General features: G+C 47.4%; 1 non-coding gene across 1 annotated transcript; it reads right to left on the bottom strand.

Moving 5' to 3' along the window:
* Positions 1-687: 687 nt before the first annotated feature.
* TRNAE-UUC (transfer RNA glutamic acid (anticodon UUC)) lies at positions 688-760 on the bottom strand. The gene has a single exon. It is a non-coding gene; the product is annotated as a tRNA-Glu (tRNA).
* Between the last annotated feature and the right edge of the window lie 7,788 nt (positions 761-8,548).

Raw genomic sequence — 8,548 nt, 5'->3', positions numbered from 1 at the left:
GTAAAAGTTATCCAGAGAATTCAGGTAGGGGCTGAATTATATTCCCAAAGTCCAGACCAACATCATTCAGAGCCCTGCTGTATATACAATGATACTTATAGATGAGAGTAAGTGCAAAATGCATTAAATCAGGTGTTTGCTCAAATATATGTTCTCAGTGAAGCCTTCTCTTGTCACCGCATCTCAAACTATCCCAACCCTTGGTGTTCTCCATTCACCTCCCCAACTATTTTTCTGTATATCATTTACCATCATCTGACACACTATTTTACTTACTTGTGTTTTCATCTGTCAGCAACTCTCCCCCATGTCTCCAACTACAATGGGAGCTCCGTGAGGGGAGGGATTTTTATCTACTTCTTCATTGCTGTATCTGCCACCCACCCACCCACACAAAGCTTTGGAATTATTTCCTAAAGCTGTACTGCCATAAAAAGAGATAATCAAGAGTTGATCCTTTTATGGTTCTTTATCACCTGCTGTCAGATTGCCCAGTACAGATATTATAACAATGTAGATTGCAATCAAAAAGTAATGTTTAAACCTACCAGTTTCACTACAGTTTCAGCATTAATAAATTTTATTATTTTATTTAATTGAACAAATGGGAAATGGCTCCTCTGGATTTGTTTTCATTTTTCTTTTTTTGTGGGGCTGTCCCACACTGCGCAGCTTGCAGGATCTTAGTTCCCTGATCAGGGAATGAACCTGGGCCCTTGGCAGTGAAAGTGCCAAATCCTAACCACTGGACCACCAGGGAATTCCTTGGATTTGTTTTAATTTAATGTTCTTTGCTTATTAGTGAGATTGAATCTTTCTTCCAAAATAACAATTCCTAATATTTGGTTTCTTCTTATGTAAATTGTCTGCTCATGTCCTTTGATCATCTGGTCCCTCCTTTCAAAGAGCCTGGAAGTGTCCATAGGTGGGTCTGAAACTTCGGCTGCAGCAACAATCAACACTTAGCCATTTGCAGAATGTCGACCCTGAAAGTATGATTTCTGGCAAGGGACTCTAATTGATTGTGGCGTTTAGCTCAGACAAGTTAAAAGAATTTCAGCCCAGGAATCTAAACAATCACCATTTCACCCTGTCACTTTTAAACACCTGATTAGGCTGAAAGGATGGCGCAAGACGAAGGATACTCCAGTGCGAGGGGAGAGGAGCGTGTTTCTGCATGGATGGGACTCAGCGTGTCACTCCTTGTTCAAAAACCTGAATCAGCCCTGCTGAGTTACTCACGTTTTCTTACTCACCTCTCATGTTTCCATCTAGGTGAAGTGAAGTCATAAACAAACAGGAATGTCTTCTGGCTGATGTTGTGTTCAGTCCTTTGCTCTAAATTAGCCTTTCTGAAGCCCCTGGAGCTGAACAGGTGCTTTGTCATTATAACTGACACTATATGAGGTCAAGGGTGCAGAAACCTAGGAGTCACCCTTCCCTCTTTCTCCCCAGACCTTAAGTCCAATCAATCACTAAGTTTTGCCTAGTTCACCTGCTAAAGATCTCTTAAGACGTCTACTCACCACCCAGGCAGCCACCAGTTTAGCACAGGGACAGTGTTGCTCACATTACCGCCAGGCTTCCTCTCTGGGCCTCTCAAAGCTGTTCTTGCTTCCTTATGATCCATTCTCTACTCAGTAGCCAACCTGAGTATTTTTATAAACACCAATCAGATCGCAGGTACTCTTTCGCTTAAAACGCTCCAATGGCTTTTCCTTTTTTAATTACTTAATTAATTAATTAATTTATGGCTGCGTTGGGTCTTCGTTGCTGCGCGTGGGCTTTCTCTAGTTGCAGCAAGCGGGGGCTACTCTTCGTTGCGGTGTGCGGGCTTCTCATTGCGGTGGCTTCTCTTGTGGTGGAGCACGGGCTCTAGGCACGTGGGCTTCAGTAGTTGTGGCTCAGGGGCTCTAGAGTGCAGGCTCAGTAGTTGTGGTGCACGGGCTTAGTTGCTCCTCAGTGTGTGGGATCTTCCTGGACCAGGGCTCGAACCTGTGTTCCCTGCATTGGCAGGCAGATTCTTGCGCCACCAGGGAAGTCCCTCCAATGGCTTTTTGATGCTCTCAGAATAAAGGTCAAAACCCTTAACGTGGTGCAGAAGACCCTGAATGAGTTGCCACCTACTTCTCTAGTTTCATCTCTCATCACTCTACTCTTCCCCTTTCCTGCAGGAATCCCCTTTAGTTCCTCAGTCTCATACCCTCCTTCCTCAGGGCCTTTGCACATGCCACCTCCTCCCTCACCTTCCCCAGCCACCCAAGATGTGGTCATCAGGATCCCGTTAGAGATGCTCATTTGCTGCACTTTGCACACTTGAGATGACATAATTATTTACTTGCTTAAGGTCTTGTCTCCTCTAGTAGAATATAACCACTTGAGGGCAGTGATCCTGACAGTTTTTTTTTCCACCTATGCCCAGCATCCAGCCCCAGGCCTGGATGCAGGGAACTCAGTAAATACTGCTGATGGATTGGCAGGTAGACCAACACAGCATGACGTCGTTGGTCAGTATTTTTTGTTTGGCTGCATTGGGTCTTCGTTGCTGTGTGCAGGCTTTCTCTAGTTGTGGTGAGCGGGGGCTACTCTTCGTTGCGGTATGTGGGCTTCTCATTGCGGTGGCTTCTCTTGTTGCGGAGCACAGGCTCTAGGCACATGGGCTTCAGTAGCTGTGGCACACGGACTCAGTAGCTGTGTCACATGGGCCCTAGAGCACAGGTTCAGTAGTTGTGGCACATGGGCTTAGTTGCTCCATGGCATGTGGGATCTTCCCGGCCCAGGGCTCCAACCTGTGTCCCCTGCATTGGCAGGTGGATTCTTAACCACTGCGCCACTAGGGAAGCCCATGTTGGTCAGTCTTGAAGGAGTTTATTCCAGGCTGATTTAACAATATTTGAAACATGGTTCTTAGAGTCACACGACATTGAGTTTTTCAGCTATGTCTCTTAAATATTCCCCAGGGCCACAAAATATAATAAATGAAGCAGTGATTCTCTGTTGACTGTAGTAGCTAAGGTGAAGTCATCAGGTGTTACTACACTGGCTAGTCTAACAGAGACATAACAACACAGACAGAGGGAGCTTTTTTTTATTTTTCTTTTGGCTGTGCTGTGAACCCGTGCCCCCTGCCGTGGAAGCATGGAGTCTTAACCACTGGACTGGCAGGGAAGTCCCCTTTTTTTCTAATTAATTTTTTATTAAGATTTCATATTTTTACAGCAGTTTTAGGTTCACAGAGAGGGAACTTCTTGCTCGTTGATTCATTAGCTATACGGCAGAGGAGCGTCACATAGCCCAGACCATTTAGTATTGAAGGCCTCTTTTTCCTCCTCCTTCTTTCTCTCTTTCTTCTCCCCTTCTCCTTCTCTTTTCCCTCTACTGTTCCCCCTCCCTCTTTTGTTCTAAGGAGAGATGAGAACTATGAATGTTTATATAGCTAGGGGAAAGGATCCAATGGACAGGAAGCAACTAAAGATGCTAGAGAGGATAATTGAGCACCAGCTCACTTATTCAACAAACATTTATCAGACACCTACTGTGTGCCAGGCACTCTGTTAAGCAACAGTGACACAAAGATGAAGAAGACATTGTCCTTGGACACAAGGGGCTTAACAGGAAGAGAAATGACCTATCATTAGACAATGTTTTTAACTACATAAAGCCTAGGGATGGATACGTCCAGTATCTATACAGAATCATACAAAGAAATGATAATTGGCATTCAAAAGTAATTGCAAAGTAACTTCAGGTCTTTTTTTTTTTTTGCGTTACGCAGGCCTCTCACTGCTGTGGCCTCTCCCGCTGCGGAGCACAGGCTCCGGACGCACAGGCCCAGCGGCCATGGCTCACGGGCCCAGCCGCCCCGCTGCACGTGGGATCTTCCCGGACCAGGGCACGAACCCGTGTCCCCTGCATCGGCAGGCGGACTCTCAACCACTGCACCACCAGGGAACCCCTGGATCAAGTGATTTGATTTACTTCTTAGGCAAAGTTTTTTTTATTTTTTATTTTTTAGGCCATGCTGCGCAGCATGCTGGATCCTAGTTCCCTAACCAGGGATGGAACCTGTGCCCCCTGCAGTAGAAGCAAGGAGTCTTAACCACTGGAACGCCAGGGAAGTCCCATCTTAGGCAAAGTTTTATAGCTGGGGGGATTGACAGAGGGGATGGTCAGTGCACAGTGAAGGACTGTGGCACAGCCCCTGAAACTGGTAGGCACTCAGTTCAAATTTGTTGAGTGATATTCATAAAACCCAACAGAACAGAGAAACAAGTATGGGCAGAGGCGACTGGGGTACAAAGTGGAGCAGGGCAGGATGACTATGTTACACCTGCTAACCTTCCAAATGCAGCCATATAAACCTTCTGGGATGAAGTGAAAAGACATTAGATACAGGCAATTGACTAGTTCAGTTCAGCAAACATTTACTGGGTACCAGCCTCCAAATAAGGTGCTGTGTGGACTGTCAGGATAAGCCAGCTGCCTTCAGGTTGCTTGAAGTCTTACAAAAATAATTCTGTGCAAAGCATACTTTTGTAAAGGCAGCAGTGGAGACACAAAGAAAAGCTCAGTGCTACAGAGTTTCAATGACTAAAAGTCAGGGAAGGCTTTTGGGCAGGTAGTGTTTGGGGTAGACTTTTAGGATGGGTGTGGATTTGAACATTGATTTTATTGGTAGGAAGGAACCTACAAAGCACAGGGAAACTCTTGGGCAAAGAAGCAGAGGTGGGAGGGTCCCAGAGGCACTTAGGGGATGGTGGTGAATCTATGTGGCTGCAGGAGTAGTTTGGTTTGTGGGGAGTTAAGCCTGGAAATGTATGCCTGAGTCGATTTATGAGGGGCTTTGAATGTCAGGCAGAGAGATTTCGACTTTTTCTATTGGCGAAGATAAACAGCAGAAGATTTTTGTATTCAGGAAAGGGACATGATTCTACCAGTTTTAGACAACAGCTAAAACAGTTCAAACATACAAGATTAGGCACTAAAATGGCACCTTCTTGTCCAGCTGAAAAGCAAGAGAGATTTAATTACATAATCAAATTCATTAACAGGGAGAAGGGGCTCTTACTTCCCAGGACTAGCCATGACCTTCTTCTAGTTTTATAAACAGCTTAAAAAACAAAAAAACAACTCTCCAGACTTAGATCTCTGGGAAAACAGAAGTAAATACTGACACAGGCTTGCTTTGTTTTCCCAAGAGAGGTCTCCCAGGCGACTTCTCTAATTATTTAGAAAAAAAAATTTTTTTAACTTGTTTTTCCCTTTAGAGTTCAGCCGAGCTGCGGAGAAAAACTGCAGTATTGCCTTAGACTCTCCAGCTTTGGTTTGGAAGCAGTATTGGTCCCAGAGCGACTCCCTCCAAGGTCTCTGAGCGAGGGGTCTCGAGGCATTTGTTCCCAGCAACAAGGAGGGAGCTTTGGAGACACAGGCGCTCTGCAAAGGGCTTATTTTAAAAAGAAAGGCGGGGGGCGGGACGGTTGATCTTTTTAGGATAATTCCATAGGAAAACTAACCTAGGTGAAAGTCGTGCCCTCGCCTCTGGTCAGGAACTCTGGATCAGAAAACGCTACGGCATGACCGTTCAAGGATGGACAGTGGCGGCGGGGGGGAAAGGATGGACAGTGGTTGCGCGCTCTCCCGCCGCCGGCATCACTTGGCACTTAATTCCGCCAGGCTCCCGGAGGGGAGGTTGTGGCTACAGCCTAGTGCTCCACTCAGCCAATAAGAAGCCAAGAATCCCTGCCCGTCTCGGATTGCGACCAATCGACGCCCAGGACTTTAGCTAGCGAGTCGGAGACTCCGTTGTCCGAGAAAGGAGGCAAACCCCCTTGGAGTTGCCAGTAACGGACATGGCTGCGGCCCCTGGAGGAGGGGACGCGAAGTGAGGAGGGGGCAGGGAGGGGAGAGGACGCGGGCGAGGAAGACTGGTACCCGGGCCCCGGTAAGTACTAGAAGGCCCGTGGCCCGAAGCAAGGGGAGCAAAGGGGCGTGGGGCTCGGCCTTCCGCGTCCTTGGGATTCTTGGGTGAGGGGAGGGAGTCTGGGGTCTGCACCCAGGTAACGGTCTCGGGGGAATCCCTGCGGTGGAGGAGTCAAGGGACTGGCTCTTGCCTCCAGCTCTTGGCCATTTCCTTCCCCCAGGTGCTCACACTTGCCCTCGGCCCTGGCTTGGCCCTCTGGGGGTCCCGCGTCGGAAATCGAACCCTCCCGCCAACAAAGACTCCCTGCCCCAGGATTGCGGTGCCTGGGCCCCGGCCCAGAAGGCTTCCAGCGCTGGTGTTCAGTTTATTTATAGGTCTCTGGGAGTCCCCATCCCGCCCCCAATTCAGACGGTTGCCTCCCCTGCGCGCGCTCTCAGCTGCCATCCGGGCCCTCGTGCTGACCACGTCCCCTGTGTCCAGGTGGATGGAGCTGGAGGGGCTTTTCAACCCTGAGCAGCGACGTTGCAGCTTGGAGCATGCCCTGCCTGCCCCCCCGCCCCCCCCCCAGCCCCCGCCCCCTTCCGCCTTTCCAGAAAGTTGTTTAAAGACTCCTTAGAAGCAACCAGAGGAACATTACTTCCTACCCTATAAACTGATCTCTCTGCTGTGCTCTCGTTCCTCTGCTGCTCACCGCTGAAGCCAGTTCTTAAAGTCCCTCGTGTGCTGCTGTGTGAGCCCCTGCCCGGTGCCAGTTATGAGGGAAACCCTGCTCTTTCATTGGTGTGTGACCACGGGCTGCACTTTGGCGTGTTCATTGATTTGGTCACGTGCTGCTACATCCCACCCTCTTTTTTTGTGTGTGTGGCTCTTGGGGAAGAAAAGGAGGGAGCTCTGTATCGAATCCCTTTTCCTTCTTGTGTGTGATTTTGTGTACTGGGGACGATGATAGTTTTCTCATGCTTTACCCAAGACCCTCACCTCAGCTGTAGTGACACAGTTCAGTTAAGCCTGGGTACTCTCAGAAGATGGAAGTCAGGAGGGAATTTTAACGTTTTATTTTACAGATGTGGAGACTAACTCTGGGAGAGGCAAAGGGCCAGGGTCGTCAAGGTCCCAGGACTGGAACTCTGAAGTCCAGATTCCTGAGTCCTTTATCCACTAGAGCCGGTTGTTTCCTAGGTGTGATCTGAGAAAACCAAGTTCCCTAACTTCTCTCAGCCTTTGCAGGGCGGTTGTGAGCATTAAATGAGGTGGTCTATATATAAGGATCCCTTGGATGGGGTCTAGGACTTACTAGGTTCTCAATATATTTTTGCATTTTTTAATTTTAAGTAACCAGCAGGTAGATCACTGGCTGATTTCTTGTATTAATATTTATTGTAGTCTCTATTTGTGGGTGTAAATTAGTGGTTCTCAGGAAAGGCAGGGAGGGGCAGAGTCAGGACAAGGTAGCTCTTCCTCCGTTTGGGGGAACCACTGTAGTGTCATTAGAGGTGTTATGAATGAGAGTGTGATTGTGTTTAAGAATAGTGCAGAGGCAGAAAAAGGTTAAGAAGCACTGAAGAAAGAAGAGATACCATGGTGGTATGTCTTTATGGTGATCTTGGTAAAAGAAGAGCTGATCTTAGTAATCCAACAGGGTAATTTTAATTTTTTTTTAAATGGCACAAGTAAGGTTCATTTTCTAAAAAGTCAAATAAAAATGATCCATGGAGTTAAAAAAAAAACTGTAAAGATGAGAAGACATCAGAATGTAGACTGTCATTAACTGGAACTGGAACTGGGGGTAAATGTTCACATAAAATCCACATACTGTATGTACTCTGCAAGGCTTATTTCAACTGCCATGTCAGCTGTTAACTTCCTTGCTCACTGGTTTTTGTCAGAACGGCAAATGGGGAAACTGGTGGAGACCATGGAGAAGTGCATTGGCCAGGGAGTTGGAGTACAGACCATCCCCTTGGATAACCAAACACCAAAGAATTGAGAGTTAACTGCCCTTGAACCCCTACCCTACCCCCCACTCCCACCCCTTGTTTGTGGTGACCTGACATCAGAAGATTAGTCCGGGAGAGCCAGGGCTGGGCGGTGAGATGGAAGAAAACAGAAAGCCCTTCACATTTCTATTTTGAGAAGTTGCTAGGGAGTGCCAGCTCCAAGTGCTGAAAATCAGCCTTTCGGAAAGCTTAACTCCTGCAGAACTCAGGAGAAATGAAAGTTGCTATCCTTCCGTTCCTCCCAGTGCTGCTTCCCCAGTGTTGGGCTTGGGAAACAATTTCTGTGGAGCGAGGGAGTAGCGCTATTGTAAATGTGACCTCCACCCAAGGCTTGACTTAACCTCACTTGAGTCGAGTTTGAGCTCTGAGAATAATAGACTTTCTCAAATCCGTTCCTGGTGTTTAAGTGAGAAGGTTCCCAGTTGTGGCTGGCACTTCTCTGCCGGTCAACAGTGTGCTAATCTTTTTTATCTGGTTATTGGATCAGCGTTGGTTTCACGAGAGCGTCTTTCTTGACCTAAAAGATAGGCTCCTTTAAAAATATTGTTTGAACTCTGGTTTCTGAGCAGGCCCAGATTTGTTTACAATACACAGGTGAACTAAAGGCTAAGCTGGGGCTGCAGCAGGAAAG

The sequence above is a fragment of the Lipotes vexillifer genome, unplaced genomic scaffold (assembly GCF_000442215.2).
Source record: "Lipotes vexillifer unplaced genomic scaffold, Lipotes_vexillifer_v1.1 scaffold518, whole genome shotgun sequence".
Taxonomy (NCBI): Eukaryota; Metazoa; Chordata; class Mammalia; order Artiodactyla; family Lipotidae; genus Lipotes; species Lipotes vexillifer.
This window is presented reverse-complemented; position numbering and strand designations above follow the sequence as displayed.